The sequence below is a fragment of the Sparus aurata genome, chromosome 16, assembly GCF_900880675.1.
Source record: "Sparus aurata chromosome 16, fSpaAur1.1, whole genome shotgun sequence".
Taxonomy (NCBI): Eukaryota; Metazoa; Chordata; class Actinopteri; order Spariformes; family Sparidae; genus Sparus; species Sparus aurata.
In genome coordinates this window covers 8195196-8214880 of record NC_044202.1, presented here as the reverse complement: position 1 = coordinate 8214880, position 19685 = coordinate 8195196, and the positions used below count along the sequence as shown (strand labels likewise).

General features: G+C 44.5%; 1 protein-coding gene across 1 annotated transcript in view; it reads right to left on the bottom strand.

Annotated features, from left to right (window-relative positions):
* The window catches only part of fndc3ba (fibronectin type III domain containing 3Ba), a 98596-nt gene extending 89118 nt beyond the window's left edge, over nt 1-9478 (bottom strand). The window contains exon 1 of the mRNA XM_030392175.1: nt 9373-9478. The gene's annotated coding sequence lies outside the window, so the exon portion shown is untranslated. The remainder of the gene's footprint in view (nt 1-9372) is intronic.
* Nucleotides 9479-19685: the final 10207 nt, after the last annotated feature.

Below are 19685 nucleotides of genomic sequence, written 5' to 3'. Positions count from 1 at the left end.
AGGGCCGAAATAACGAAAAATAAGGGAGCCCACATCAACAGCAATGCAATTTTTAAACCTACAAATTAGCTTCTTTGCCTCTCTGAAAGCAAGCAAAGTTTTTTTTTTATCGACATAATAACGCCTGTGTAAACACAATTAGGGTGCCCTTACTTTGGAAAGCTGGTACAAGCCGATAACAGAACACAGGTGTTGAACTGTATTTATGTTTTTCAGGTTATGTGATTTTGCAAGCGGGAGGTTGTGATTTGATCGATATCTCAGTCAAGCGGCGCACACATTGCTGTTTGTTTGTGTAGACTGTTTATGGGCTGTGATCAAATCGCCTTTTCATATTGTTGTATCAGACATATGACAGAGTTGGGAGATTATGACGTATGGAATTTGACTATTTTCCCACTTTCGCCTTGGATATGAATTCAAATGTGGAATAAACTTTTTCGAAAACTACCCGGTGGCAAAAAAGGAGAAATGGCAGGTATGCGGAGCAGGGACGGGTGGGGGAAGACGAGGTGAGAAAAAGGGAAGGGAGGGGTTGGAGTGTGTCTGCATTGCCTGGAGTAGGGGGGAGGAAGAGGAGGAGGAGGAGGAGGAGGGGGAGGAGGAGGAAGAGGAGAAGGAGGGTGGTTTAACAAGGGAAAGCAATAAAACATGTGGCTTTGCATTAAAAAACACCTACTTCCTCCTTCAGCAGAATCATCGACTGTGGCCCTGCAAACCCACCAACACGCGACGGAGTGTGACAGCACGCACAGACACACACACACACACACACATGCACACGCGCGCGCACACACAGAGAAGGAAGCATACTTTAAGGCGTGTGCGTGAACCACTTCCAATTCCAGCTCCAGCCACATAATAATCAGAAATCTAAGCAGTTACAGATTCAGTTCCTCACTCCAAAACACACACACACACACAAACACACACACGCCCCCCCTCCCCATTTCCAGAGCAGACCCTCGAGATACACACTCATATCGCTCACAGTCGGGCATAAAAACAGCCATTAACGACCGGCGGAACTTTCCATGGGCCTGCCAACTAGCAACACCAACACGCCTGGCATGCTAATGCAGGCACGTAAAGTTAACTCTGCGTGTGTATGTATGTTTCATGCATATGTGTTAAGTCGGTGTGTGTGTGTGTGTGTGTGTACAGGTGCACATTTGATCCCTTTAGCCAGCTGACCACGCACACACACACACACACACACACACACACACCAGTTGCAGCTCTTCAACAAAGCCATTTCTAGAACTGAATCGCTCCGGCTGCAGGATGCATCCACGAAACTTAACCAATGCACGAGAACTCGACGAGAAACTCTGCGGCCTTCAAACTCTTTATTCCATCGACTGCTCCCTTCCTCCAGCGCCACTCAGCCTTTTTTTCCCCCCCTCGCTGACGTCTGCGCTGCAGCCACGCGGCTGAGACGACCTTTCAGACGACACCGAGTGATGAGCAACGAATCGGAGAACAAGAAGTGAAAAAAGTCACGCGTTGCATCATGTGCAAGCAATGGTGTGTATTCAAATGTATCAAACCAGTGCGAGCAGTGCTGAGATTTGCTGTTTACCTGCACTGTGCCCATCTAAAACAGCCAGTAGTGCCTTTAATTGATACTTGCCTCCCCTCTGATTTAATATGAATAATATTCAATGATGGATCCTTTCACTTTTTTATTGTTGTTGTGGAGAATTAATGCTCCAACTAATGATTGTTTTCATCATCATCAAATCCACATCATTGTGTCGGCATTACTTAATGTTTGGTCTATTAAACACCATAAAACAGTCTGTTTGTCGGTGTTTTTTAGCTCAAGGGGATGTTTGTTTTTGTCCGACCAACAGTCATGTGATGTACTCTCATATGACAAAGAAAATAAGAAAATTCTCACCTTTGAGCGGTGTTTTAGACACTTAAGTATCAAAACTACAAGTAAAAGTAAATTACACAATATTTACATGTATGTAAATGCGCAGTATGTATAGACTGTACACTACAGGTCGATCAGTAATTGGATCACATATTCAGCATTTTTCAGATTATCTGAATCTTTCTTTTTTTCTAATCTGATTGCTGATAAAATGTAGTTTATAATGCACTACTTTGGCTCTGATACAGAATGGAAGTAACACGTGACTAAAGGCGTCAAAATGTTAACACTCAAATGAAGTACAAGTACCTGGAAACTGTGTGTGAGCACAGTACTTGACTAATTCTACGTATTTACATTCCATCACTCCGCTTGAGGAGCTGGAGCCAGCTACGTTTTTGGCATCTTTTTGGGGAAAAAAATGACAGAAATCGTTGCCAATCAATCTAGCGTGTTAATTTCACTCATTGATTTCCTCATTTGCCACCATGCCTGAAACATGCCACATCTTTGGACTGTTAGTCAGACTTCACAAAACTTCTGAGGACGGCTTTAGCTCTGGGAAGTTGTGTGGGAGTTGTGTGACACAGTGTTTGAGACAAAAAAAAAATGATCAACAGATTAATCAACGATGAAAATAATCATTAGCTGCGGCCCCACACCAAATTATTATTATCATATAAGCCATTAAATGGAGTAATGGCTTGTTGTGGAGCTGCTGAAATCGAATCACGCCCTCGGGACAAAGTTTAGGATAGCTGAGAACTTCGGTGACCTTCAACGACAGTCCTCGGGGAGTTTCAGATTTAATGATCGTCAGTCAGAGGAGGCATCACGTTTCTCCACTCAAACTTGTAACAAAAAAACAAAAGAAACAGAGACACACGTGACTTAGATTGTTGTTTGCCATTATAAATTATGTTATAGGAGAGGAGACGAGAGGAGACGAGAGGAGACGAGAGGAGAGGAGAGGAGGGGGCAATGAGAAAGGAGAGGGGAGGGAGCAGAGAAGTTGAAAGGCTTCTTTTATCTTCTTCTAAATCAACTGTCAACAATGCAGGAAATTATCAAGGGAGACCCAAAAAAAAGGGGGGGAGACAGGGCTCCGGAGAACGAGAGAGGAAGGCAATGAGGTGGAAGGGAAGGGAAGGCAGAAAAGAAAGAGAGAAGGAGGGTAAACATTACAGCTCCGTGCCAAGCAAACATGAGATGCTGGGATACTTCAACAAAAAAAAAAAAAAGGGGGCCGGCGTTCATGTGGGAGAGAAAGAGACACTGAGAAACAGAGAGAGAGACAGACAGAAAGAGACAGACAGAGAAAGAGAGAGACAGTCAGACAAGCAGCGGGGGGGAAAATCTGGGAAATAGAAAGCGAAAGCGTCGAGCAGCGGATAAACCAGCTGCTGTCACGAGCTAGGGCATAAAGTTGTTTTCTGTTTCGGACTTCGCACCTACGCACAGATCTTATACGGTATCGGTTCGCTTGTGTTTGATACAACACAGAGCTGTGGGTAAGATCTTTACCAGAATTCAACCTCAGAGGTATTGATTTCAAAATCAAAACCAAACAGTGGGCCGCAAATGCGTCACACATTGTTCACCCCTGCACGTAAAAACGACCAGGGGAAGACAAAACAGACCAAGGACAACAACATCCAACAGTGTCTGACTACTGTGCTGCTCTGTCTGGATGATAGCGTCCACACAGAGTCAGCCCTTTTTGTCCACCGATGAGTTTTACATTTGCAAATTGAATATCTTCGACTTTCAGACTGTTGATTGGATCAGCATTTTGCATTTTGGGACATTTAAACTGACCTTTTTCTACACTATTTCCTGAGCTCTAACAGATAAAACAGTGACCCGAGGAAATAAAGCAGATTTATCGGCAAGGAAAGCACTTGTTACTGGCAGCCCTAAATAATAAGTTATTCATTTCTTGCGAGGATTTATTGCAGCACTTGTTTGTAATGTAAATGAAACACTGGGTCACGTAAGTTGAGGGAGGGAGCTCCTCTGCACTCCGTCACGCGTCCCAGCGGCGCTTTACTGAGCACCGTCAGGACAGGCGGAGGGTTAACAGGGACGAGGGGAAGAGAAACTGCAGAAACTCTCCAGGTGTCGAACCCTTGACCTCGGCGAGCGAGTAAACACGCCTCCTCGATTCCCTAAAAGAAGGAAGCAGGAAGCGGCCGGTTCGCTCGATCGAAAACCACACCTCCGCTACAGTAACAGCGAGGTGAAGGCTGCAATCTTTTGGGGAAGCACACCTGTTGCATTCGGAGTAACAGATGGTCCCGCTGACGGCAGACCTTCTGCAGACTGCAGACACAGTTGAGTAATGTACAGAGGAGCGGCGTCCAAGTTATTCTCCAAATCTGCAAAGCTGCTCAGAGTCACGTGGATCATTCTGGACGATCATTATCAGTATATTTAAAAAGGGTAATTATAGATGTATCGGCAGACGTGGCCAACATTGCGGATGATGAATGGATGCTTATTTTCTAAAGCTTCAGAGGTCTTATGCACCTGTACAGTTGGCTTAATCACCACTTGGGCCGCGACCAACGATTTTTCATCATCGATTAATCCGACAATCATTTTCAGGATTAACTGGTGACTTTTGGTGTAGATAAAAAGGTCTGAAAGCGGCTGCGGCGCCGAAACGACGTCCAAAACCCAAAGATCAACAAAACTAGTTCTCCACGTGTCTTTTCATTGGCCACCCCGGGACTTATTTTCATGGTTCTTCTTACCAAAGTGCATGTAGTCGTTGGGGAAAACTAAACAGCAACAGGCACATAAGCCAGCGCTCCGGGGTCAGACCGTTCCTCCCGCACGTGCGCCAAGAAATCTGTCGAGCGCGACTAAACATTTTGATTACGCCAGTGTGCCGGGAAAAATATTTTTGTTATTGCAATTTGTCGTGGTGCGTGCTGTGATTTAAACGAAGGAAAATGTTTATCTGCACCTTTATTCCCGTTAGCCATCGCGTACATCGTTTTTTGGGAAATTAAAAATGTACGAGTGGGTGCACCTAGATGAAAAGAACGCTTGCTTGAGTGTGTGTCTCCCAAGCTGAGCTTTGCCTGATAGAAACCGACAAATGAATGGCACGAACATCAATCGGCGCCTTCAGAAACGTGCAGTGCACGTTAAAGGACGAAGGTTTAGCAGCCAGAAACCTGCACGGTAGCGTTATAGGAGCTCTCACTCCTGGAAAAGGCAACCTAAAAAGAAACAAACAGCGAGGGGGGTTTCGTGTGAAGCTCTCCTCTTGTTCCTCACCTCTCTTTCACATGCCCTCACACACTTTCCACGGGCTGCATTGTCTCGTCCGCGTAACCCTATCGCCGCTCCGGCTACTGTCCCCGATACACAAGCACTGCTCGGTAACACAACCCTCTGGATAACATGTTCTAGGTTACCAGTCAGTCACACATGCACGCTCGCACAATGGCCAGCATCATCCCGGCCCTTCCCTGACCCCATTTCAACCGGGCGCACCTGAAGCTTTTTATTTGGGCCAACAGCAAGCCGCGGTAGAAGGCGGAGAAGACAGACGCCGCCGGCATCACGAGTCCTCGCGAAAACTTCCCCGTTGCTCTTAGAATAACCTGTCTGAGGGTATTAGAGGACGAACATCTAAAAACAAAACCAGTCCATCAAACGTGTGTCACTGGAGAGGGAGGAAAAAAACCTGTCACGTAAACATATCTGTAAAAAGAAAGCACGACAGAACGCACTTGACGATGTTGTGGTACCTGTTGCACCTGTGCGACGGAGCTGCCGAGGCTCCAGAGCGCAGGTCATTAACTTATATAAAGCGCCATTCAACCCTTCGCCTATTCATTCGAAAGACAGAGAAAGGCCACGGCAACAATGGCTACCCTCCTTCAACCTGGCTCCAGCCTAAACACTGTTCTTTCTGTTCTGTTATATAATTGCAGTGCGTTTGATTTAAAAAAAGCACACAGGAGGAGAAAAAAAAAAAAAAAAAAGGGAGGGGGGGGGGAGGGGGGGTTATTTTACAAGCGGCAGACTTAAACCGGGGGAGGAAATTCACTTGCTCGCTGTTGCATCAGTTTGAGTGAAAATCCCTGCTTACATTATCCTGTTGAACATCCTCTAGCTCCGCATTCCTGGCTCTCTCTGAACAGCCGACTAAACACAAATATGGAGAATTTAAAAAAAGAAGAAGAAGAAGAAGAAGAAAAAAAAGCTTACAAAACTCAAAACCCTGAAATCGGTTTTCATCCAAACCTCTTATTGAATCTGCTACAAAAACAAGAGCGACCTAAGAGGGCTTTCATAACTTTTCAAACGCCGACCAATGAGCTTTGTTTACATTCTTATTGTGTATGAATGTTGAAGCCAAAGAGGCTTAGCTCTGAGAGAACAGTGTTCGGCGATATAAACCTCGTTCTGCTTGTGTTAAGAGGGATATGGGTGTAGCGCTTAGCCCGCGAAAACACACAGATTCTGCTTTGTAAAATATGGATTGCACTTATCCCTCGTGAGCTTCGTGAGCCGCGACTACTTTGATTGGCGATTAATCCTTTCGGCCAAGTTTTCGAAGCAAAGACGCCAAAACAAACTCAAAACGCGAGAGTCGGCTGCTCTTCTGTCTTCAGTTTATAACCTCAACGTTTCATCGATTTAAGCCCACAATGCGTCACTTTCTAGAGAGCAACGGTTGGTTGTTGAGTCTCATCCCCCAGGTCGTCATATCCGGATGCTTTGGGCTGGTGACGAAACCGACCTGGGGATCAGCTGCTTTTCTCCAGGGGAGCTGCACAGTGTTTGCTTTAAAGGAAAAGTTCACCCAAAAATTGTAAAAGTCTACAAATGTTTTTTCTGGAGCTTTGCAGCAAAACAGCGCTGCGGCAGTCTCCTGAACACCTGAAGTAGCTGGACACTTGTATTAAAACCATAAAACTGCTCCGTGCAACCTGTCTAATGTACTCCAGGTGTATATAATGAAGGTTTTTGGCTTTAAAAGAGTGTAGATAACATCTTTTCAAATCAATTTGGGCTCTCCGGGCTTCCGTAGACTTGATATTTGCATTATATGTCCCTATCTACTCCAGTTGTGTGAGAGAAGGCTGCATAACTGTCTTTCTGTGAAGCTCCAGAAATGTTTCGAGATACTTCAACAGACAGTCTATGGAGATGAGGAGCAAATGACTTAATTATGATTTTTGAGTGAACCTTTCCTTTAATTTCAAATGGGCAGATTGATCGATAATGAAGACAACTGTTCGCTGCAGGCCCTCTTCGCCATCAGCTCCTCGTCTTGAACTTCAGACGTACACAACTTCTACACCAGAACTCCTTCATTTCCATGACCGGTGGGGAAAAACTCCTGCAGCCCCCTGGATTCACTCACAACACAACAAGAGCTGCAGGCCTCGATAAACGACCCCGACTGAAACGTAAGAAACAAAGAGAAAAACACATCCCGGGGCTGTGAAGAGAGTTAAGTAACTGTCGAGGCCAGATTGTGGAGTCTTGGAAGACTTTTTTTTTTTTTTAAGAGACAAACCAGAGGGAAATTACGTCTCCATCTCCACTTCCTGCTGTCCATCCTCACCTCGGCTGACTGTCTGCAGCCCCCCCCCCCCCCCAAAAAAAAAACTTTTGATGCTGAGACTCTTTGATGCCTCTGACTTGTGGAAGCAAAATAAATTGCCCATTCATGCACCACGGAGAGAATTCCTCTGCTCTCTCACCTTAAGCCTAAACACACCTTTTCAAACTTCACCTCCCCCCCCCTCAAAAAAAGTCGGATATCACTTTTTCACAGAAAAAAAAAAAAAAAAAAATTTACATGGCCACATCAGCCTTTCACCAAAGGAATGTCATCTGACGTCATGTATTTGGGATCGGATTTCTCTCTCTCTCTCTACCCCTGAAAAAAAGGAGCGTGCGTGTTGGCGCGTGCATGTGCGTGATGTGTTAGAGTTTTTAGTCCCCCCCCCCCCTCACTGCCTCGCAGGTCTATATTCTCCAACGTGCCCACTGGATCCAGAGCGCACAGCAGGAGAGGACAGGCGAACCCCAATTATACCTCCCCCCCTCCTCCTTCTCCTCCTCCCCTCCTCCCCCCATCCACCGCTAATTATGACAGCATGACAATTAACCGCTCCTGTTATCAGATTAAAGAAATCTGCATGTCGGGGATTCTTTTTATTATTCGTTTTTTTGTGTGCATCTTAACATTTCTTGCCAAACCTATGGATGCCACATAGCTCGCCTCCTCTCAACAGATGAGTCCAAGCGCTTTTTTTTTTTTTTTTTTTTTGGCACACATGCTGCGCCGTCTTTTTTTTTTTTTTTTTTTCCTCATGTGGGTACGTGGAGGGAGCAGATAATCGATCGTTTCACGCAGGAGACCAATGTTTGATTTCCACGTCTGCATTAGAGAGAGGCTGAGAGAGAGGGAGAGAGAGAGGGAGAGAGGGGGAGACTTGTCTTCCCTGCACAAACAGACAGACACGTAGTCGTTTCTGAGGGAGAGGGGGAGAGAGGGAGAGAGAGAGAGAGACGGAGAGACTGGCTGGAAGGAATGCTAGGATATGCTGGAGTTGAGATTTTTTTTTTCTTCTTTCCTCTCCAAAGCCTTTTTTTTTCCTCCTGCGTTTCTGCAACCGCACACAAACTCCACGAAAAAGTCGCTCCTCTTCAACACTCCTCCGCAAGTTATCCACTGCAACAAAAAAATAAATAACCCCCTATAGAGCCAATTGAATGATTTCGCAACCAACCCCCCCCCCCCCCCCCCCGCCCCCCCTTCTCTGTCAAATCTGACTGCCTCAGCATCTTCCACTCCAGCTTTATTTTCCAGCTATTAAAAAAGAGAGAAAAAAGTTCCCATTTCCTGATTTTGAGCGGCTACAAACGCGACCGAGCGTCTCCACAAATGCCACTTCGAGGCGCAACAACTGCGATTTGTTTGCAAGAACACATACCGGAGAGAGAGAGAGGAGGTTTTTTTTCCCCTTCCTCTCTCTCCTGTTGCGCACTCAACTCCATCTGAAGTCCTCGGAGACAAAAACACATTCTTCCGCGAAAGCGGAGAAATCGGGAGGACCACAAAGAGCCGCGGCTCCAGCGACGCGTTCGCTCGATAAACTAACGCGATAATCCCCCCCCCCCCTGCTGCTTTTGCTTTTTCCCCCCTCCTTGTTGTTACAAAATAAAACGGGTGATTCTTTTGCCCCAAAAAGTTTCGATTCACCCCCTCTCCTCCTCCACCTCCACCTCCTCCACAGCAGCACTCACTGAAGCAGTTTTTCTTTTTCCTTTGCGCTGGCCAAGTGGCCCAGACTGCCGGCGTCAGCGCTCGGCTCTCCAAACTCACACACACTCACACACACTCGCACAAGACACGCACTTCTAAAACTTTTTCGACATCGACTCCATCGGCCTCCATTCGCCTTCTGAGCGGGCCGCCCGGTGCCGTGGAAGTAAAGTGTAAAAGAACTCACCTCGCTGCAATAAAATAATCTTCAAACAGACGGGGCTGCGCGTTTTTTTATTCCCAGGGTCGGCTGTGTCCTGACTGTCTGCTGGCGCGGCGCGACGCGTACTGCGAGACTCCGCCATGTCAATCAAACGCTACGCACATGTGGGTCAGAGCCCGCCCCCTTTTACCGTAATGCATGGCCGCCGCGCGCGCGAAAAAGCCAAAACAGAGAGGCAGAGCGGATCGACTCACCTTTGTGTTCAGGAGGCCAGCGGGGTGTTTACGGTCATTTCACAGGAACTTTGAGAGCAAAGCAACAAAAACAAGGACTGAAAAATGTGTGTGGGAGGGGAATTCACAATCCAGTTTATGATTTCTTAGTACCACAGTTGTCAAACAAATGTTATATTGGGTGACAAAATATAAGAACAGTAAGACTTTATATATAAATACTTGTGATAACCATGATAAGACCTTTAATAAGTCTCGACAAGATGTTAAACTTATATACTTTTTTGAGTTTCACCAACTTACTTATTGTGTCATTCTTAAAACTTAACTTTTTTATCACTGTTTATCAAGATCAATAGACACTTTATGATGCATTTATAGATGCAGAATATATATATATATTTGCAGCTACGGGATCTAAAGCGAGAAAAAATGCCATATAATGGTTCATAAGTACGTTATTGGGCACAAATTGACAGATGGTTTTTATAGCTGCAAAAAGTATACCACACTAAAGCAACAGAAGACCTTTGCAAAGCTCTAACAATGGCATAATAGATAAGTTATAGTTAAACTCAATAAAGACAAGCTGATTGTTTTCAATACGTTCTCAAAAAATGTCTTAATATTCAAAATATATATGTGTATTACATTGATCTTAATCTTATATATAGGATTTAAGGGTCTTACTAGCTATTAACACTTATTGCAAAGAACTTAATATGAAACTTTGCCAGTCTAACAAAGTCACAAGGGGCAAAAAACATCAAAGTCAGTATGAATACAGTGTTTAGGATAAGAAACTTTCTGTTAGGCAAGAATACTTGATTAAAGTTTTCTTATCTCGATCAAAAGATGTATAAGTGTAAGCCAAATGTACTTAGACTTTTCTGTATACTTGTCAGCATAAACCAAATATATTTAAGGGTAAGTATATCTATTACATAAATAGTAAACTGAACGCATATTCTTATTATAGTATAGTAGTATAGTAGTATAGTATACTAATAGCACCCTTGAACAAACTTGGTGATCACTTGTATATACTCTTTAGATATTTAGATTCATGCCTTAGCCTTCAGATTAAAAACTTGGAGCTGTTTTCAACAAATATTTATCACCAAACAAATTGTGTGTTACCAGTTTATTGTATCGTGATAAGGTAGAGGTTTTGAAAATGATTACGAGGCAGCAACAAAAACCTATGTTGACATCCTGAACACCACTTGAAATACCTTGAAATATCTGCGTGTTCCACACAGGCTATCAGCGAATGTGTCCGAAAAGAATTCCTGTCCTGAGGGGTCATGTCAGCCCGGGAACGGTGGGTGAACTCTTCTGCAAATAAAAGCAAGCTGGATCCAGTCTGGGCTGGTTTTCTACATTTATCTTTCATTATGACACCGAGAAGCTTCATAGCAAAGCAAAGTGGCCTGCAGTGACCTGTGTCACCACGCTCCCAGTGGTCGCTCACAACTCCGGCACTCTTACAACATCAAAACAATGAGAGGTCAACATCGCAGAGAACTTTTGTTATGACACGCAATCATTTCCCCTACAGACATGATATATTTTGAGTGTGTCTCGTGGGTCAATGCACGGGCCTGGTGCTTCTAAAAACAGCTAAAACAACGGGCCAAAGTCCCCCCGGTGGCTGCAGTCAAACCCGGCATCCCTCAGTTGACTGGTCCAAGGGTTATCTGTGCTTGAGACTGAAAGATCACAAGCGGAATATCACAAAAAGAAGTAAAAAAATCTGCATAATCTGCATGGAGTTCGGCGCACAGATGTGTTGAAGAAGAACACCAAGGCCTCAGGTGTCCTGTGCAGGTTGAGCTATATATAAAAGAGACTCTAACTACTGTACAGTATCGTCATCCAGCTTCCTTTGACTGGATGCATTACAGCACAGTCGCATGTACACACAGAGCGGTCTGACATGTGGAGGAGGTTATCGGGCGTGTTGGTGCTTGAAATGGAAACATTAATGCCATCAGGTGCATGTCGGGATCAGGGCGCCAAACCCGTCGAGCGCCTTGGTGACGGATCAGAATAGTTTAATTACGAGCCCACATATCCACCGTATAACGAAACAACCAGCTGCTTTTTAGGAATTGATTTACGTCGCGTATTAGTGCTAAAACAGAACAGACGCCGTAGGATTCAAAAAATGCTGTCGATCAAGTCTATTTTTTTTTCCCTCGTTAGACTCACTGTCAGCTAGAGATTCTCAGATTTGGACCCCCGGACCGGACGGTTTAGTTGTTTTATTCTAACAATAACACAACAGCGAGCTTCACGAAGTGGAGGGGAGAACAACACAAAAACAAGCTGTTAAACTAACAACGGGGTTTCCCGCCGGTTATGTACGCGTTTGTCTCCGACAGTAATCGACCTCTCTTTCTTTCTTTTCTATATTTTTCAAGCGAGCAGACTCCGAGCCAAATACACCCATTGCCCCTGAGTTCTAGATTGCTCTCTGCTGGCAAACACACACAGAAAAACACACACACACACACACACATTCCAGCAACTGCACTAAGAAAACAGCCACTGGTGTAATTCTAAGCCAGCTGAAAGAAGAAGAAAAAAATGGTCCTGGACCAGGACAGCGTGCCTGTGAGGAATTAAATTAAATTCTGCTCAATTCGATAATCGCTAGTCATCCATAGGGGCAATTGATGTGGCAGGCAGAAGAATCATCCTCGCCATCCAAAAACACATCTCAGGTTGTGTGCAGTGGGCACAGGCAGACTGTGGAGCCCCCTAACTGCAGGACTGGTGTATGGTACCACCTGAGATAACTGGGTCACTTCCAAATGTCGTGCTTTTGGTCCTGATTTTACTTCTTCTGTACAGGTGGATGCATCTTAGAGCAACCGCAAGGTGCTTTACGAGGCAGAAAGGGCAGTATGGAGGATCTGTAGGTGCTGAGAACATTTTCTGGAAGTTCCTTTGAGCAGTGCAAGAGGAGTTAACCCGTTCAAATCTAACAAATATTCTTTTTTACTTACTTTCCTATCATACAGTGCAGGGGAGTAAAATGCACTCGTGTTTGTTCTTCACCATTTAGCTTTTTAGCCTGGCACCATCACAAAGTGTCCGTCAGTTCGTCAGCATCTGGTCTGTCTCATATTGTTGATAAGAGGAATACATATAGAGTTCAGTCTTCATGATATAATCCAAATCAAGGTACTTAGTCAAATTTTTGTTTAAGTCCTGATTCAGTGTCTCCACTATTCCCACGCCAAAGTTTTTGCATTTTCTTTTTAGCTGTCTCAACAATTAAATGAATATTTGGATTGCAAATACATACAAATGATAGATGATAGATGTATGTAGACTATGTGGCAACATGAGAGAGGCTGATATTGTGGTTTACTCCAAGATTCTGGCCACATTCCTTCAAAGACAAGGTGTAGTCCACAAAACATTTCTGGAACTTCACAGCAAAATAAAAGTAGACGGGGACGGAAAAAGATAAAAATGCTCCATGCAGCTGGTCCGGCATAATCCAAGACTCCAGAAGCCTTCAGATCCCAGTTTGATTTGAAAAGACATAATTTACACCCTGGCCGCGCGGCTGAGCTCGTGCACCCACTTCAGACAGGGTGCACACCAATGTCTTGAACGTAGCAGCTACAGTGAAGACTGCAGCTTTAGAAAGGGTAAAAATAAGGTTGTTTCAAATCTATCTGGAATCTTGGGGCTTCCGGAGACTTCAATGACACCAGAAACAACAATTTTATTTTTTATTTTTACGTTTTGAAACAAGTCCCCATCCACTTCAGTTGTTCAGAAGAATCCCACGCCGCTGTTATACTGTGAAGCTCTAGATTTTTCTTGTGGATTTTCACCCGACTTTCCACCGGCATGACGGTGAGTAGTGTTGACAAAATGCTCTTTTTTTTTGGGTGAATCTATCCTTTAATCGCAAAGGAGAAGCTGTAGCTCACAGAGAAAGAAGCAGATGCGTTGGGTAAGGGCTTTTAAACAAGTTAGAAGTAGAAGAACACTTGTGCAATACGGGTCGACATTGCACGTTTGGGAGTCGTGTACCGTCAGTGCGAATGAAAAAAAAAAATAAATCAAGCTGATTCAAATAAATCTGTTAACAAAGTCCAAAGTGGGGCAACGTCGGTGACACATTTGGAGCTTTATAGACATCCAGTCACATTCGATTAGCCCTGTCGAGTTGAGCGGATGAGGAAAGACTGAAGGGAGGCAGATCTTGGAACAGAGATGCAGCTATTTCCCTTGTATGTCGGGGCCAGGCCTCCGCAACCACCAGATGTTTACCACCAACCCAGCTGCTTTCTCTCTCTCTCTCTCTCTCTCTCTCTGTCTCTCTCTCCCCTTCTCTTCCTCGTCTCTGCCTCTCAGATTTTATTTTTTTTCCCCCTCTCTCTGAGGCTCTTTAAAGCAAGCCCTCCCTGTAATCATGCACACTCAGTTCACCAGAGGTCTTTGAAGTGAGTGGAATGTGTCCAGCCATATGATAGTATGTACTGTATATTCTTATAGCACAGAGAAAGCAAAGCAGGAGAAAGCTGGGGGAGAAAAAAAAAAGCGATTGTTGGACCGCCGCCAGCTCTTCGGTGTGTTTTTTTCTTTCTAGATGTTAATTATGCCCTCGCTCTCGCTCTCATATGCATGTGTGTGTGTGTTTATGTATGTATTTATGTGTGTATGTTGTGTCTACATGAGTGCGTGTCTGCATATGTTGGCTGAAACGCTGGTTCTGAGACACCGGGTGATGATAACGGGCGTCTGGCAGCAAGAGAGGACTGTGGGATGTGGCATGATGGAGCGTGTGTGTGTGTGTGTGCGCGTGTGTGAGATGCTTCCTCCCATAGATGTGAGGATGGAATTTGGCTCATCATGAGTTCAAAGGAGTCAACCCAAAGCCCTCTGCACACCAACAAGAGCAGACATGCCTATCTCTCTCTCTCTCTCTTCCTCTCTCTGTCTGTCTTCGTCGACCTCTCTCTACCTCTACCAACCCCCTCATATTCTTCTTCTTTCTTCTGAGAGTTCTGCCTGGGCAGCTGGTTGGACCATCAAGCGTCGACTTCACCTTTTCCTGCGGTGTGGGTGTGTGTACATTTGAGTGCACATGCCCTACGCTGAAGCAGATAGGGGCTTACTGTATATGTGTGTGTGTGTGTGTGTGTGCCAGGAAAAAAACAGAAAAGGAAGCAGGATGTGATTAAGGATGCGATCACTTGCATTACCTCTCATTGCATAAAACGCGTTGTAAAAGACACATCGCATTACGTCACATCACACTCTCCTTTAGGTGACAAATGAGTTGAAAGTTATGAGGAGAAATAACGAAGACAAAACTAGACTAATATAGAATAAAATTGTATTTCCTTCAAGGGGCTTTTCAACCTTGCTTTTGTTAATCGGTGGCATGTGGCAGATTCGCGATGTAAAAATGTGCAATGTACCACTTCTTGTGCAACAGCAGATTTTTGAGGCGATACGTACCAAATTTCTTTACAGCTTCAATGATCTGGGAATACGCATAACTGAGCACTGTGTGCGTCAGTGAGTTGGAGAGAGTTGCAAATGACAAAAACCTCACACAGATCATTAATGCTGAATATACAAAAAAAACAAATTGAGGTAAAATCATGAGATATGTTTCAAGTTATTCTTAGTTAAAGCCACATGTGCTTGATTTTGAATCTTCTGCATCTGGTGCCATCTAGTGCTAGTCAAAATCAGACACTGCAGCAGAACCACATAGAAGTGGCGGCATGCACCTTTAACATCGTCGGACGACCTGCTAATACTGAGGCTGAATCCAAACGTAGTCCCCCCTCTGGACTTGCAGACCGAGCGCGCTCAGACTTCAGTCGTACGCACTGTAACGTGTTCACCGTCGCCACGTCAAGTCAGCAAGGGCCGTGTAAGCTGCTAGTAGGGGCTTAAAGACTAAGACAATAAAATGCGTTTTGATTACCTCTATAGCCTTTACGTCCATATGACAATGAATTGTGGGTAGTTATATCTGTGAAGTTCCCGGAAGTGTGCATGCAAAATTCAAGTCCGCTTGAAGGCCGTTGTTTCTCAGACTCTCCTTGAAAGTCCGTAAGCCTGTAAGGGCGGTGGCGTCCAGACATTAGGATGCAGCCTGAGATGAATGTGTACCAGGCAGAATGTGAGAATTCTCACCAAAACTGCTTCATCTTAAAGTTATTTTATCAGTTGAAACAGTGGTTCCCAACCTGGGTGGCGCCAGAGATCGCAGGGGGGGGGGCGCACAACTTTGTCTATTATGAGGTTGTGAGGTTAAAGTTATATTTGTGCAACCCTCTGAGGTCGATTGACGCGCCGGTACGTCAAAATCACGTGACCTATTTAAAATGACGTAGCAGCAAGATGGAGCCTCCCTGAGTCTCGGTCCGACTTACGTGTTGGAGCAGCCTTCAAGCTGTGTACCAGTTTTTAAATTGTGTTGATAGGCCAAGTAAAACCGGACTTATGATAAATAATGTACGGCACGCTTTTTCGTTAACATTACCGTCACGTTTGGTGCGCGTTTGGTGCAGGACGAGACGGTCAAAACGGACTTCTCTCACGAAAGTGTCGGCAAGCAGGAAAAGTTTGCGAGCGAAAAAACACGTTCCTATCCCAGCCAATCACAAAATTACATGGCAAGACACGTGATTTGGTTGCTGGGGTCAGGAGGAAGTTGTGGAGGGACCGACAGTGACGGTGAGAGAGCTGAGAGTTGTGTGTCAAAATGAAAAAATAACTGTACAGTCACACATGTGAAGTTGTGCTGAAAATAATGACACCAAACAAGGCAAGGTAAATAGTTTTTAAGGTGAAATATAATGGTAAAATCAAAAATAGTCAAAATGGCCAATTATACCCTGGACTGCATAAAATCCCAGTAACACACCCAATCAAAACTCTCTATAATCCAAATTGAAACATATTTCTTGGTCCACATTTAAATTCATTAAGCTATTTATTACCAACACCCCTATGAGGTAGGCCTTTTCTGCTCTCTGGTAGGCCTATTCTGGTCGTGTGTGTGTGTTTGTGTGTGATACACCTGATGACACAAAAAGGAAGGAAAGTATCTATATACATTGTAAAACTAGGAGAATATAGCTGTTGTTTATTTTTGCAAATAAAAGTTTGTAATTAACCACTTTATTCTTTTAGTGTATGCGGGTTGGGGGGGCCTGGCTTGTCTTGGACACAGGCAGGGGGGGCTTCAAGGAAAAAAGGTTGGGAACCACTGAGTTAAAAGACACTTTAATCACAGCGCGCAGTCATGCCTGCCGCTCTTCAAGGCTGCATGTGCCCGGCAATGCTTTAAACGTTAACGTCATAGTGCATCCTCAAGTCGGGAGGTAATGTTTAGCACGTTCAACATCTTAGCTTGGAATGTTAGTGTGCTAATGTTTAATGATTAACACTAAAGTACAACGGATGTGATTACTTTTGCAGGTATTTAGTCATTAGGCAAAAACTGGGTATATTTAAAGCTTTACCTGATGATGGGGCAATAAGAAGTGAGGGAGGATTATGGAAGTAACCACAATTCGTCCTGAGGGGGACGCATGTCTGTACTTAAATGGAGGCATTTCATTCTGAGAGGGTGAACAAACTGCTTTCCGATGTTTCCTCTGAGCAACATTAAGGTTGGTATAAACCAGTATTGGCCAGTATTTGCGGAGATATTTCAGGCTGGCCCAGACTGGTAGACAGACCAACAGACTGACTGCCTGAGCCAGCTCTACAGTGCTGCCAGTATGGCCTAAGTAACTACATAAGGTAGCTTTAAATGTTTAGCCCTTTAAATGTGGTGTGTCTGGAACAAGCAGGACATCTAATTCACGCTCCGCCAGTGCCCGAGTTCATCTCTCTGTCGTTCTTTGATAAGATGAATTGCTTCCAGTTGCCTTCTCGCTCTTTTCAGGACTTTTCCGTGCAGCCTTATGGGAAACTCATGTTTCTGGCATCACTGGTATGTCTATAACAAGCACGACTCTCCGCCTGACTCAAGACCCTTCAGTATCTGGACACATCTCTCTGTCTCCATCTTTCTGCCTTTAATAAGATGAATTGGTTCCAGTTGCCTTTAAAGAACCATGTTCAGAGGAGATCGGCGTTTGTTCCAGCTCTGCCAATCATGTCATGTGTTCCTACTTACAGAACACCTTCCAGCTATGACATCACATCGACTGGGTCACACCACCATAGGGTGGTGGGTGGTGGCAATTATGGCAGTGGAATGCCTACATGACTCAAAGAGGTGGGACTGCCATCTGGTTGGGTAATTGCTTTGTCCCTGACATTTATGGAAAACAAGCAGAGTGCCATTTCAAACAATGACCAGTCAACTCTGACCTTCGATGGGAGGCAAATTGCTCATGTACAAATCACAACATGGTGGCATGCCAACTATTACACCAGTCCCAGGACAATCCTTGTATTCAGAACAATAAACCCCCAGTAGGAACTGCTGCCTACGATCACGTTTGGTTTGCCATGGATTACATCCCTGAGAAAAGATGTAGTCAAAGTCCTTTTCAGTCCTTTGTGAACAAAGTAATTTGATGTGGGACGACGAGTGACTCCACATTTTTTAGACTGAAGTATGGGAACCAGAACATGTGACAGTTAGAGTAATCTATGCTTCATGAAATTCGTCCATCCAAATTCAACATACAAAGTCAAACTATTTTAGATGTTAACAGCTACCATTTAGCCCTGCTAGTTGTTCGAGTGCCGGGAACTAGCTGAACAACTATTGTACTATTGTGTAAAGACAATGGAGCCTACTGTCTTGTCATCTAGCACCACTAGTCGACATACTTGGACTTGACTGGATAGACTGCCATTAAAGCTGCTGTAAGAGTTATTTTTGCTAACTTCCTGTCCATTTAGCTGTTAGCAACCCCCTCCCTCCTCGATATGTCAGCACATAAACGTGGAGTGGTAACCACCCGACAGGGTGTCAATAAATGTGTGTGAGGGGGGCATCAAATCACACAAAATGCGAATTTCTACATACTGTTACTTTATTTCTAAAGTGTTTCATGGGCAGGAGCTAGTCTATCAACAAAGTTCTGCCATTAAACTACAATCGGGCTGGAGTTTTGACTTCTTCAGAACGTTTGAAGTCCAAAGTGTCGTCACAAGTGATCAATAAGTAAGAGGCTTGATAATAGGTCAAACACAGAAGCCATGCTCTGTTTTCTTTTGTTGGTACTGATTATGTCAGATACCGTTTGATCAAAAGGCTGTGGCGTTTGCCCACCATGTCATATCCTTGCCATCAAGACAAAAATGACAAAGACTGAACAATGGTCCTACGGAGAACAGTCAGGCCAGATGGTACCACTTGGCGAGCTGGCTCGTGGTGGGTTTGGGTACACAGCACCGCCCAGTAAGCTTACTGGTAGCAAGTTGTGGGTGAGAGGTATCCAATGGCAACTGCTCCAAAGTAGGACTAACACTGCTGATAACCCAGGTATTACTGCTTTCAAAGCAAGGGCAAACACCAGCAGAGATGTCACTGCAAGCTGGATGGAGAGGGTCATTAGGCCATTAAAGAGAATGGCAACCACTTGAACCAGGTTGGTCTCAGTTTAAGTGTGGAAAGTTACACAAGTTACTGACAACGTGAGCTGCATGATGATATCTGATGACGGGACTGGGTAAAATCTAGTGACTTAGGATTCTTAGTCAACTTGAGATCATCTGCTGTGGTTAGGCTGGGAATCTCCTCAATGTGTCCTGCCAAAAGAACAATCCACAATGTGCCACACTCGCCAAACGCTTCCTGTTTTGGTCCCCGTTTGTCATGACAACAGTGACGCCAGCAGTTGGTGACAGTGATTCAGTGCAGAGCTGCTTACGTCACATATGCCAGCAGTCCAGGCCAAGTGGGTCTGACCACCCTTAATGAGGTGAACTGGCATCAAAACATTTCCTGCTCTTGAGGAAAAAACAAACAAGTTGCACAAAGAACGGCAGATAAAAAAAAAAATAAAAAAAAAAGTCCTTATTTGAGTTTGAAGTTCTGCTTAATGCTGATTGGAGAAATGTTATAACACACATGTTCAACACGTG